Genomic DNA, 14,156 nt, shown 5'->3' on the forward strand with positions numbered 1-14,156 from the left:
GGTGGGATTTATCCCAGCATGGGAGGCGAGGGATAATACTCTGAAGGTATTACAGATGATTACACACACCCAACTGCTTTATACTCCACTCTCCCTGGTCACTACGGACGCTGAGAAAGCATTTGACCAGGTGAGATGGTCATTCATAAGGCTGACGTTACAAAAATTTGGCTTTGGAAATAAAATTATAAATATGATTATGTCCTTATATTCTTCCCCCAACGCGAGAGTCAGGGTAAACGGCACACTTTCTAACTCATTTAACATCAATAACGGCACCAGACAGGGTTGCCCCCTCTCGCCGCTTTTATTCGCGCTTACCATTGAAGTCTTGGCGAGCAGAATCAGAAACAATGCACATATCAGAGGGTTCTTAATCGGAGGCAAAGAGCAAAAACTCTCAATGTATGCCGATGATGTGCTATTGTCAATTTCAAACTCGCCGGACTCACTACGTGAGGCCATGTCGGAGTTCTCAGCGTTCGGAAGCGTGTCAAATTTCTTGCTTAACCCACAAAAGTCTGAAATTTTGATTATCAAAGAGCACCCCGACTTGGCTGAAACACTTCGGGCTCATTGTCCGATCAAGCTTGCACACCATTCCATCAAATATTTGGGAATAAAAATCACCCCCAATGTACAAGAAACGATAGACGTAAATTACAAAAATATCAGAGACGAGATAATAAAAGACCTAGCTAATTGGAAAAACAAGACCATCTCATGGATGGGGCGAATTGGGGTGGTTAAAATGAATATCTTACCGAGGGTCTTGTATGTAATGCAAACCATACCGGTCTCCCCATCTGTACATTACATTCAACAAATTCAGAAGGCAACAGAAGCATACATTTGGAATGGTGTTAAGCCTAGAGTCAGAAGGCTCACCACGTACCTGCCAAGAACTGGAGGTGGCCTGGGAGTGCCCCTTCTGAAAGAATATCAGAGAGCTATCACAGACTAGAGGAGTGGTGCCATAATCTACGACACAAAGCGTGGATTCAGATTGATAACGATATCCTGGGTCGAGGGAATGTAGGAGCTCTGGCCTGGATCTCAGCCAAGAATAGACCAGACACTATTGCGCAATACCCCCTGATACGGGAGGTGTTTGAGGTGTGGGATAAGATACTCACTAAAGATCCACATATATCCACGTTGCACTCACCGGTCACTCCGATCAGAGAAAACCCAGATTTGGGTATGGCATATAGAACACATATAACTGGTGACTCCTACACCTTAGCGGAATCCTCTATAGCTAATATTATACAACAGGGCAAACTCAAAACACAAGCTGAATTATCAGAATGGGCACCTGAGATCTTTGTGTCATGGTTCAGAGTGGCGCAAATGCAACATTACATAACAACGCACAGAGACAGGGCAGCCCTGACTAGACAAAAAACACTCTACGAGACATTGTGCACAATGACCCAGACCCCTTCACACTTAATCTCACTAATTTACAAAGCCCTACTCACAAAGGGAGATATTACCCTGCCGACCTATACCGCAACTTGGCAGGCCGATCTATCCCAAAATATAGATACAAAGGACTGGTTTGAGATCTTTGCGAAAGCCAAAAAAGCTTCAGTCTCCATGAAAATACAGGAAACACATTACAAGCTTTTAAGCAGATGGTACATGACGCCCCAACGATTACACAAAATATACCCACATGTAGACGGGGGATGCTGGAGGAGATGTGGGGAGGAGGGAACACTACTACATGTATGGTGGACGTGCCCCTATATACAGTCTTATTGGGAAGAAGTACTGGGAGAAATGAGTAAAAAATTGGGGACCATAATTCCACCAAAACCTTCCTATCTGATATATCATGATTTACCCAAGGTGATAGGTGAGGAGAAATACCTGCTCCTCCTATTAATGTTGAACAGTGCGAAGGGCTTAATTCCTGTTCATTGGAAGAAACCACAATGCCCGACTTTGCAGGAATGGAGAAATAAAGTGGGTGATCTGCTGAGATTGGAGCGTTATCACTACCTCAAAATGGGAAAACTAGCCACGCATGAAATGATGACACTGGTATGGGAGGGTAGAGGCGTATAATGGGAATAGGTGCAGTACAGCAGACCCCCATGGGAGGCATGATGGATTGTAATACTCTCCACCACAAAGAAATCATTACACTGCCCCCCCACGCCTTCCCCCTCTCCCCTCTTCCATCTCCCCCCCCTTTTTTTTTTTTTCTCTCTCTCTTCTCTTCTTTTCTCTCCCCTCTCCCTGCCTGAAGCTCTATTTCTTTTCCTACTCTCACTTTTTCAAGCCTTACGAAAGGTAAGGTAGCAACATCAGGAATTAACCAAGTCTTGGTTGTATGTAATAGAAAGGCGAGCTGTTATCAGAAATTTTTAACCAAAGATCCTGATGTTAGGTTCCAGAGTTTGAGTTTATCTGTTAATACTGATTCTATAACATAGCAAGCGCTTTGGCTTGCAGAAACAAGCTTGAAAATAATGGACTACCCACTAATGCCTCACTAAGTGAGGAGAAACAAAATAATGGACACATGGACATAACTAGCGAACAACCTAAATGAATAGAGTAGTTCTGTATTAAGTCACTTACCAAATATGCTGAAACAGCTGTAACCATGAACAAAGAAATGTACCTGTTTTAATAATGTTGTTCTTAATTTCTCTTCAATAAAGCTTGTTTGAAAACTTAAAAAAAAAAAGAAATAGTTAAAATAATTACAAAATTACCTGTAAAATAAATCCTAACCTAAGTTACAGTTAAACCTAACACTACACTATCAATAAATTAATTAAATAAAATACCTACAATTACCTACAATTAAACCTAACACTACACTATCAATAAATTAATTAAATACAATATCTACAAATAAATACAATGAAATAAACTAACTAAAGTACAAAAAATAAAAAAGAACTAAGTTACAAAAAATAAAAAAATATTTACAAACATCAGAAAAATATTACAACAATTTTAAACTAATTACACCTACTCTAAGCCCCCTAATAAAATAACAAAGCCCCCCAAAATAAAAAATGCCCTACCCTATTCTAAATTAAAAAAGTTCAAAGCTCTTTTACCTTACCCTTTGCGGGGCATGCCCCAAAGAATTCAGCTCTTTTGCCTGTAAAAAAACACATACAATACCCCCCTCCAACATTACAACCCACCACCCACATACCCCTAATCTAACCCAAACCCCCCTTAAATAAACTTAACACTAAGCCCCTGAAGATCTTCCTACCTTATCTTCACCATACCAGGTTCACCGATCGGTCCTCGGAAGTCTTGATCCAAGCCTCGGAAGTGTTGATCCAAGCCCAAGCGGGGGGCTGAAGAGTGACGTCCATCCTCGGGCTGAAGTCTGGATCCAAGCCGCGACTGAAGAACTCCATCATCGGGCTGAAGTCGAAAGTCCATCATCGGGATGAAGTCTTCTATCAAGCAGCATCTTCAATCTTCTTTCTTCCGGAGCCATCATCTTCCAGCCGACGCGGAACATCCTCTTCTCCCGACGCCTACTCGCTGAATGACGGTTCCTTTAAATGACGTCATCCAAGATGGCGTCCGTCGAATTCCGACTGGGTGATAGGATTCTATCAGCCAATCGGAATTAAGGTAGGAAAATTCTGATTGGCTGATGGAATCAGCCAATCAGATTGAGCTCGCATTCTATTGGCTGATCGGAATCAGAATTTTACTACCTTAATTTCGATTGGCTGATAGAATCCTATCAGCCAATCGGAATTCAACGGACGCCATCTTGGATGACGTCATTTAAAGGAACCGTCATTCGGCGAGTAGGCGTCGGGAGAAGAGGATGTTCTGCATCGGCTGGAAAATGATGGCTCCGGAAGAAAGAAGATTGAAGATGCTGCTTGATAGAAGACTTCATCCCGATGATGGACTTCCGACTTCAGCCCGATGATGGATTTCTTCAGTCGCCGCTTGGATCCAGACTTCAGCCCGAGGATGGACGTCACTCTTCAGCCCCCCGCTTGGGCTTGGATCAACACTTCCGAGGCTTGGATCAAGACTTCCGAGGACCGATCGGTGAACCTGGTATGGTGAAGATAAGGTAGGAAGATCTTCAGGGGCTTAGTGTTAAGTTTATTTAAGGGGGGTTTGGGTTAGATTAGGGGTATGTGGGTGGTGGGTTGTAATGTTGGGGGGGGTATTGTATGTGTTTTTTTTACAGGCAAAAGAGCTGAATTCTTTGGAGCATGCCCCGCAAAGGGCCCTGTTCAGGGCTGGTAAGGTAAAAGAGCTTTGAACTTTTTTAATTTAGAATAGAGTAGGGCATTTTTTTATTTTGGGGGGGCTTTGTTATTTTATTAGGGGGCTTAGAGTAGGTGTAATTAGTTTAAAATTGTTGTAATATTTTTCTAATGTTTGTAAATATTTTATTATTTTTTGTAACTTAGTTCTTTTTTATTTTTTGTACTTTAGTTAGTTTATTTCATTGTATTTATTTGTAGGTATTGTATTTAATTAATTTATTGATAGTGTAGTGTTAGGTGTAATTGTAGGTAATTGTAGGTATTTTATTTAATTAATTTATTGATAGTGTAGTGTTAGGTTTAATTGTAACTTAGGTTAGTATTTATTTTACAGGTAATTTTGTAATTATTTTAACTAGGTAACTATTAAATAGTTATTAACTATTTAATAGCTATTGTACCTGGTTAAAATAATTACAAAGTTGCCTGTAAAATAAATATTAATCCTAAAATAGCTATAATATAATTATAATTTATATTGTAGCTATATTAGGGTTTATTTTACAGGTAAGTATTTAGCTTTAAATAGGAATAATTTATTTAATAAGAGTTAATTTATTTCGTTAGATTTAAATTATATTTAACTTAGGGGGGTGTTAGTGTTAGGGTTAGACTTAGTTTAGGGGTTAATCCATTTATTACAGTAGCGGCGAGATTCGGTCGGCAGATTAGGGGTTAATAATTGAAGTTAGCTGTCGGCGATGTTAGGGAGGGCAGATTAGAGGTTAATACTATTTATTATAGGGTTATTGAGGCGGGAGTGAGGCAGATTAGGGGTTAATAACTTTATTATAGTAGCGGTGAGATCCGCTCGGCAGATTAGTGGTTAATAAGTGTAGGCAGGTGGAGGCGACGTTGAGGGGGGCAGATTAGGGGTTAATAAATATAATATAGGGGTCGGCGGTGTTAGGGGCAGCAGATTAGGGGTACATAGCTATAATGTAGGTGGCGGCGCTTTGCGGTCGGCAGATTAGGGGTTAATTATTGTAGGTAGCTGGCGGCGATGTTGTGGGGGGCAGGTTAGGGGTTAATAAATATAATATAGGGGTCGGCGGTGTTAGGGGCAGCAGATTAGGGGTACATAGCTATAATGTAGGTGGCGGCGCTTTGCGGTCGGCAGATTAGGGGTTAATTATTGTAGGTAGCTGGCGGCGACGTTGTGGGGGGCAGGTTAGGGGTTAATAAATATAATATAGGGGTCGGCGGTGTTAGGGGCAGCAGATTAGGGGTACATAGCTATAATGTAGGTGGCGGCGCTTTGCGGTCGGCAGATTAGGGGTTAATTATTGTAGGTAGCTGGTGGCGACGTTGTGGGGGGCAGGTTAGGGGTTAATAAATATAATATAGGGGTCGGCGGTGTTAGGGGCAGCAGATTAGGGGTACATAAGTATAACGTAGGTGGCGGTCGGCAGATTAGGGGTTAAAAAAATTTAATCGAGTGGCGGCGATGTGGGGGGACCTCGGTTTAGGGGTACATAGGTAGTTTATGGGTGTTAGTGTACTTTAGAGCACAGTAGTTAAGAGCTTTATAAACCGGCGTTAGCCCAGAAAGCTCTTAACTACTGACTTTTTTCTGCGGCTGGTGTTTTGTCGTTAGATTTCTAACGCTCACTTCAGCCACGACTCTAAATACCGGAGTTAGAAAGATCCCATTGAAAAGATAGGATACGCAATTGACGTAAGGGGATCTGCGGTATGGAAAAGTCGCGGCTGCAAAGTGAGCGTTAGACCCTTTCCTGACTGACTCCAAATACCGGCGGTAGCCTAAAACCAGCGTTAGGAGCCTCTAACGCTGGTTTTGACGGCTACCGCCAAACTCTAAATCTAGGCCTTAAAGTGATGGTAAACTCTCCCCTTTTTAAAATCAGATCTGGAATGTAAGTGCTATTTTAGATGGGGTTTTATTCATTATGTGCAATGAAGATGTGCTATAACTTAGTTATTAATATAGATATGAAATTCAAATACCCCACGTTACACCACCCACTTCAAAAGTCAATTTTCCTGTCAGCTAAATGATTGAATTACTCTCCAATCAATGCTCTAGCTACAACAAAAGTGCCAGATGGGGAGAGCGCTGATTGGACAACAATTCAATCTATTAGCTCACAGAAAATTTTACTTTTGAAGTGGGCGGAGGAGCATGCAGTATTTGAATTTCATATCTATATTAAAAAGCATGTTATACTGCATCTTCATTACAGCTAATGAATTAAACTTCATCTAAAATAGCGCTTACATTCCAGATCTGATTTTAAAAAGGGGAGAGTTTACCATCACTTTAATTAATTCCACATATTACAGTTACAGTGTATGGGAAAAATAACCTAGGAAACATTAAAGATGTAAGATTGATTCTAAATATAACAACTTGTGTAGGCATATGTACTCCATTATTATTACATATAATCTAATAGATGAATGCTCCATTATGGAGGGCCGGTGTGAAACAAAACAAATTGTTAAAACCAATTACATGGTTTACTCTGTTTCAAAAATGTCCCACAGATTATCAACATTTACCTGTAAATCCATTTACTATGCAAATATGCAAAAATGACTCATGAAGCGGCAGAGTATTTATGATTTGTGCATACCCAGGCACTACAATTTGGTTCACACAGAGGAGTGTTTGTGTGTATATACTTATCTACCCTACCAAAATTCTAAAAAGGTAGATTTTGCTTTACTTCTCCAAGGAGCGTTCCCTGCATTTTTGTATGTGAAAGAGAGAGAAGCCCAGTGCAATATAGCACTGCATGGCATGAAAGTTCTGTTGCATTTACATTTTGTGCTTTGCATTTTATATTACTTTATCTATTACTATTATTCCATGCAAACTTTGCACTTTCTATTTTGTATTCTATTTTGTATACAGCAGTGTATCCAGGATTGTTATTTTACAAATTCTGATTATGCTTTCACAGTTTCTATTTAACTTTAAAGGGACATTGTACACTACATTTTTCTTTGCTTTGTAGATTATTGTAGATTATTCATTTATATAGCCAATCTGGAAATGCTTTTGAAACAATGTATAGTTTTGCTTAGTTTTTAATAACATTTGGGTGATTTTCATACTCCTAACCAAGCCCCACAGTGTCAGATGTATACATGCACTTAAAGGACCAGTCAACACATTAGATTTGCATAATCAACAAATGCAAGATAACAAGACAATGCAATAGCACTTAGTCTGAACTTCAAATGAGTAGTAGATTTTTTTATAACAAAGTTATGTATATTTCCACTCCCCTTGTACCATGTGATAGCAATCAGCCAATCACAAATGCATATACGTATAGTCTGTGAATTCTTGCACATGCTCAGTAGGATTTGGTGACTCAAAAAGTATAAATATAAAAGAATGTGAACATTTTTTTTAATGGAAGTAAATTGGAAAGTTGTTTAAAATTACATACTGTATCTGAATCATGAAAATTTAATTTAACCTGAGTGTCCCTTTAAAGACTCCTGCTGCCTTTTCATATGCAGGAAATGGAAATGTGTCTTACTATTATATTTCAATCAAAGGAAACTATTTAAGCTAGATTTATTAACCACTTTTTGAACATAGTATCAAAGTAATCAATCATTAATTACCAATTTGTTTTCTTGTGTAGTAAAGGTTCATTGTTATTAATGCTTTGTTTGAGCATTTTGGCACACAGGATTTAGCAGAGGAGAATTTTATCATTCACCATTATTCTTGGTTCCTCCTTTCACACCCTGTAGCATGTGTAACTAATAACTTCCAGGTTATCATGGCAGAGGAGGCAAATCTACCCCTATGAGTTTCACCTCTCTCAATAAATATTATTAGTAATACTAATAATACTCATATGACTAATAATAGTATCAAAAACAATATTGAGTAACAACAAGAGAAAAATGGAAAAATAACTTTTTGAGTATAATACTGATCTCAGAAATCCTTTACAGGTAGCCCTCAGTTTACGCCGGGGTTAGGTTCCAGAAGGAATGGTTGTAAATTGAAACCGTTGTAAATTGAAACCCAGTTTATAATGTAAGTCAATGGGAAGTGAGGGAGTTAGGTTCCAGGCCCCTCTCAAAATTGACATAAGTAACACCTAATACATTATTTTTAAAGCTTTGAAATGAAGACTTGGCTTGGCTTGCATATCTTTGCTGCAACACAAGCGGACAGCTCCATCTACTGGCTATTTTAATCAATGCACTGCTTCTCAATGCTTTTCAATAGCAGTCACATGACTGAAAAAAAGGTTGTTATTCTGAAACGGTGCAAATTGAACCGTTGTAAACCGAGGGCCACCTGTATAAGGTAGATGAATTGAATTTCAAAATGGCTATATACTTTTCATCTTTCTTGTTAACCTTACTTTTCTTTTTCCTTTCCACTTTTTATTTGGTCTTCAGTAAGCTGACTGCAAGCCAGTGGTAGTTATAAAGTTTGAAATGCAAGGAAGAAAATGTTAGCCATATAAAAAAGTAATTACACAAAAAGGTCAGACTAATGGAAAAAAAATGGTACAGTGAAATTATTTCTAGTAATATTTTTGCTTGTTAAGAGACATTTTAGTACCTTTCTTTTACAACACAAAAAGATACATATTGCAGAAACAATATTCAAGAGGTCTTCCGACATTTTTCTGATAGCAAAAGAAGTAAAGCAGATGTAATCCTACATGTAAAAGGTCATCTAATTAATGGAAACAACTTAAATGCATAGTACTGAAATGGGTTACAACTGACATAAAGGAAAATAATACTAAAAAATATTATACCATGCATATGAAAGGGCAACATTTAAAGGGACAGTCTACTTAAATTTTTTATTGTTTAAAAAGATAGCTAACGCTTCTACTACCCACTGCCCAGCTTCGTATAACCAACATTGTTCTATTAATATAATTATTTATAACCACTACAATTGCCTGTTTATAACCTCCTGCACAACAGCCAGACAACAGCCAGACAGTGCTAGTTAATGTGTGCCATATAGATAACATTGTGCTCACTCCCTTGGAGAATGATAATTTTTTACAAGAATCAGCACTGATTGGCTAAAATGCAAAATTGTGAAAAGCACTGAGATAAGTGGCAGTCAGTTGTCAAGTAATCTGTCCCTTTAACTAGTTAAAGGAACAGAAAACACCTTGAAATTATAAGTAATTTCTGTTGCTAAAGAATAGAATATCAGCCAAGTCAAAACATTTTAAAAACTAAAAAACATTATTTTAACTTTAATTGTTTTTCGATAGCCAAACTCTACCCACCATTTGCTTTATTTGGAGGAGCCAGCCTGGGCTTGAGTCTTCAGATAGAAAGGCTAACTATGGTCATACCGTTAGTATAAAATACATTGTTTTGCAGTTGTCATCAGGTAAAGAAAACTATGGAAATATATGTAACAGAGTTAGCCTTGATAAGTCAGAAGGGTACATTTCAAGCTTTGAGAAATAGAAAAAACATCCAGTTTACAAGAAAAGGGGGTAAATTGTATAATAAAATTATATTGAAAAATATTTTTATTATAAATAACTAACAGCTAGATTACGAGTTTTGAGCACTATAGAGCAATTAACGAACGCAACAAAAGTTACGTTATTTAATTTCCTATAGCGCTGCTATTACAAGTTTGCAAACATATGCCTTTAGTGTGCAATATGGTTGCGTTGGGCTCCATACTGTACACAATAAGAGCGCTGCTGAGACAAGCTCATGCACGAATTCCCCATAGACATCAATGGGGAGAGTTGGCCCAAAAAAACCTAACACCTGCGATCGCGGAAACAAAAGTTCCATAACGCAGCCCCATTGATGTCTAAGGGGAAATCCATTGATGTCTATGGGGAAATAAAAAGACAGTTTAAACCTAACACCCTAACATAAACCCTACATCTAAACACCCCTAATCTGCTGCCCCCAACATTGCCAACGCCTGCCTACAGTTATTAACCCCTAATCTGCCGCTCCCGATATCGCCGCCACTATACTACATTTATTAACCCCTAAACCGCCAGCCCCCACATTGCAACAAGCTAAATTAAAACTATATTAACCCCTAAACCTAACCCTAACCCCCCTAACTTTAACATAATTAAATTAGATCTAAACTAAATTTACAATTATTAACTAAATAATTCCTATTTAAAACTAAATACTTACCTGTGAAATAAAACCTAAGCTAGCTACAATATAACTAATAGTTTTTTATTTCACAGGTAATAAAATAAACAATCATTACAAAAAAAAAAAAAATATCCAAAAAAATAACGATTAATCCTATTCTAATACCCTTAAAAAAACACCCCAAAATAAAAAACCCTACTCTGGAATAAACTATCAAGGGCAAATAAAAGGGCCTTTTGGGGGGCCCTTAAAATGGCCTTTTGTAGGGCATTGACGTGAGATAAACAGCTCTTTTACTTTAAAAAGAATACAAACACCCTAAAAATATACATTACACAAAATAACAAATTATCAAGCACTATACAACCCCCCACCCCCCAAACTACCAAGGGCCATTAAAAGGGCCCTTAAAAGGGCTTTTGGGGGGGCCTTAAAAGGTCATTTTGTAGGGCATTGACATGAGATAAACAGCTCTTTTACTTTAAAAAAAACACACACCCTAAAAATATCCATTACACAAAATAACAAATTATCAAACATAAAAAAGAAAAAAGCCCACCCAAAATAAAAAAAAACCTAGCCTACAATAAACTACCAATGGCCCTTAAAAGGTCCTTTTGTGGGGCATTGCCCCAAAGATATCAGCTCTTTTACCTGTAAAAAAATTACAAGCACCCCCCCAACTATAAAACCCACCACCAACCAACCCACCAAAATAAAAACTATCTAAAATAACCTAAGCTAACCATTGCCCTGAAAAGGGCATTTGTATGGGCATTTCCCTTAAAAGGGCATTTAGCTCTTTGACTGCCCAGACCCTAAACTAAACAAAAAACCCACCCAAAAAAACCTTAAAAAACCTAATACTAACCCAGACGATCCACTTACAGTTGTTGAAGTCCCGCTTGATGGATCCATCCAGCTGGCGAAGTCCTCAGCCATGCGGCAAAAAGTCTTCATCCAGGCGGCCTCTTCAATCTTCATCCAGTCGGCGTGGAGCGGGTCCATCCTGAAGACAAGGCTGCGTTGCTGTTTTAACGCTGAAAATGCCATATTTTCAGCGTTACAAGCCACAACGCAAAACTTGTAATCTAGCTGTAAAACATTTATTTAAAATCTCAAGGTACTGCTCGGAAACCACAGAGAACTGCTGGTCCCAAGCGGAAACTACGCATCACCCAATTAGCAGCGCTAGTCGTACAGCTGCACTGTGGCACCTGAGCTTTACTTTATAACCCTTTTGCACGGTTAAACACTTAGGGGTAAATTTACTATTACTACCTGCACATAGAAAATAATTTACTTTTTATTAATTAAATATATATATTTCTATATATATCTGATACTGCTCATGTAAAATACAAATCGATACCTATATACCTATAGGAATAGATATATAGGTGTATATATATATATATACACACACCTATATATATATATATATATATATATATAGAGAGAGAGAGAGAGAGAGAGAGAGAGAGAGAGAGAGAGAGAGAGAGAGAGAGAATATCTCATTGTGTAGTTCATTAACAAATCTAGACAGGCCAGAAGACTTGTTTTTTTGTTTTTCTGGCCTGTCTAGATTTGTTAATGAACTACACAATGAGTTATTTTCTCTATATTTTGTGCGTAGTGGAGGATTTTAATCTCACTTTTTGCCTCCCCCTAATTTTAAATGTTGTTTTATATATATATATATATATATATATATATATATATATATATATATATATATATATATATATATATATATATTTGTACTACATGTACATAAATATTTGATGGTTTATAGAATCAAATAAATGCTTTAACTCAATATAAAAATGTATTTCCATTTTTTAGTAGAAAAATTAAGAGATAATTACAATATGTATCACATTGTCATGTTTATATATATACATATATATATATATTATAATGTGTAATATAACAGAGGAACTCATCCTGGAAAATAGCCAGGTTGAAAAAAGACAGGGAAACAGCACTCTTTTGAAAAAACAATATTTTACTAGCACGATTTATATACATAAGTGGTAAAGGGGATGGCAATCGGGAGTCCTGCCTCCACCCTTGAACCGCAAGGATAGGCAAAGTACACTGTGTGTAAGGTACAAAATAGTTTGCAACAACAATATTTATCAAAAGAAAACAAATATTTATTATAGGACCTTCCGAGTCCAATATACAGAACCTGACCGGTCAGGGGATGTGCGGAACAAGTTGCGCAATATGTAAATGCAGCACAATACAAAGCTGACTTAAGTAAAGCTTGTCACACTTCCTACACCCAGCTGCACACAGCACCTCTATGAAGAGGTAATTGCTGGGCAGGTAAAACGTAGTAAGGGATCTAAGAAAGTGATGACAGCTTTATAACAAGCGGGATAAGCTAGTCAGATATACCTTGCAAACTGTACATAGAAGAATTTATATTCAGAGGGAAAGTGTATTCCTGGGATCAACTACACCCTGCTGCAGCCGACGCCTCACTCAGGAGGTATAGCGGTCGGGCAGGTAGAAAAATGGGATCTAAGTGATCTAATGGAAACACGCCCTCAGGATATGTACATAAGTAGATAGACCAGACATTTTAATCTTCATGTATGGATGACATGTATTGCAGACAAGGTATAAGTAAGTACATTCAAGAAACAGCGTTATTGCATGCCATGCAGAAAAGCAATTAGGTGTGTTAGTATTCAGCATATGTCTGTCCATTTTAAGTTCCTAGAAAAAGCTGTGCCCCCTCTCGACAGAGTGGCGTTTGCCAGGTGCGAAATTCATGCACATAAGCCAAAGCTGATTCATGCAGTTAGCGGCAAGGAATTTAATGGAACCATACGACCTGATAGCTGCAATGACAAGTCGGCCGTGCCGAGTAGCTGTGAGTCCATGACAATGTATGCCAAAATATGCTGAGTGTTGATTCTGACTTGGCTTTAAGAGTGCCTGGTAGTAAACCGCAGGGCTTGTTTGCAGATTCTTTGCTAAGTGATCTTCACACGCACATCACGTGATCCGGTCGGCTGGACCTATGCCGACGCGCGTTTCACCCGTGCGTCCAAGTTGCTTAACGGGCTTCGTCAGGGCGTGATATCCAAGGTGCACCTGTCACTCTATTTATACCTAGTGTCGTTTTGCGCCTCTACTGACGGGTGAAAGTATTGCAGGTATTTACAAAGTATCAACAATTCAGGAAAAAACCAAAATGTGTCTATATTCAAATATGAAGTAAAAAAAGGATCTACCTTACTTTACACTGAAATTTAGAGAAATATAAAGGAGAAAATAATAAATATATTGATGTTGCAATCGTCTTTTTATTAAAAATTAACAGAATTTAGCCTACTATAGTACAAGACGCTAGAGAATGTATTCATTCACAGAAAACAGGCCATATCCAATTTGTCATTGAGGCCTGCAGGAAGCTGGGTACCCAAAGCTGAGATCCACCTGCATTCCTTTTGGAGGAGAATTCTGTCATTATCCCCCCCTCTATTGTTGGTTATGCCCCTATCTATCCCAATAAAGGAGAGAGAGTCAGGATTACTGTCATGCATGTGTTCGTAATGTTTAGCAACGTTACTTTTCTGGTTCTTATATTTCACATCATCCCGGTGCTCTGTTATCCGGTCTTTTATGGCCCTTCTCGTTTTTCCCACGTAATAACGCGGGCAGCTACACGAAAGAAGGTAAACAACCCCTTCCGTGTTGCAATTCACAAAGTGTTTTAGAGTATATGTTTTTCCTGTG

The 14,156-nt window shown here is 38.2% G+C and overlaps 1 protein-coding gene across 1 annotated transcript in view; it reads right to left on the reverse strand.

Moving 5' to 3' along the window:
- The window catches only part of MMP16 (matrix metallopeptidase 16), a 539,583-nt gene that overhangs the window by 377,490 nt on the left and 147,937 nt on the right, over positions 1–14,156 (reverse strand). The window lies entirely within an intron of this gene.

Source organism: Bombina bombina, chromosome 5 (assembly GCF_027579735.1).
Source record: "Bombina bombina isolate aBomBom1 chromosome 5, aBomBom1.pri, whole genome shotgun sequence".
Taxonomy (NCBI): Eukaryota; Metazoa; Chordata; class Amphibia; order Anura; family Bombinatoridae; genus Bombina; species Bombina bombina.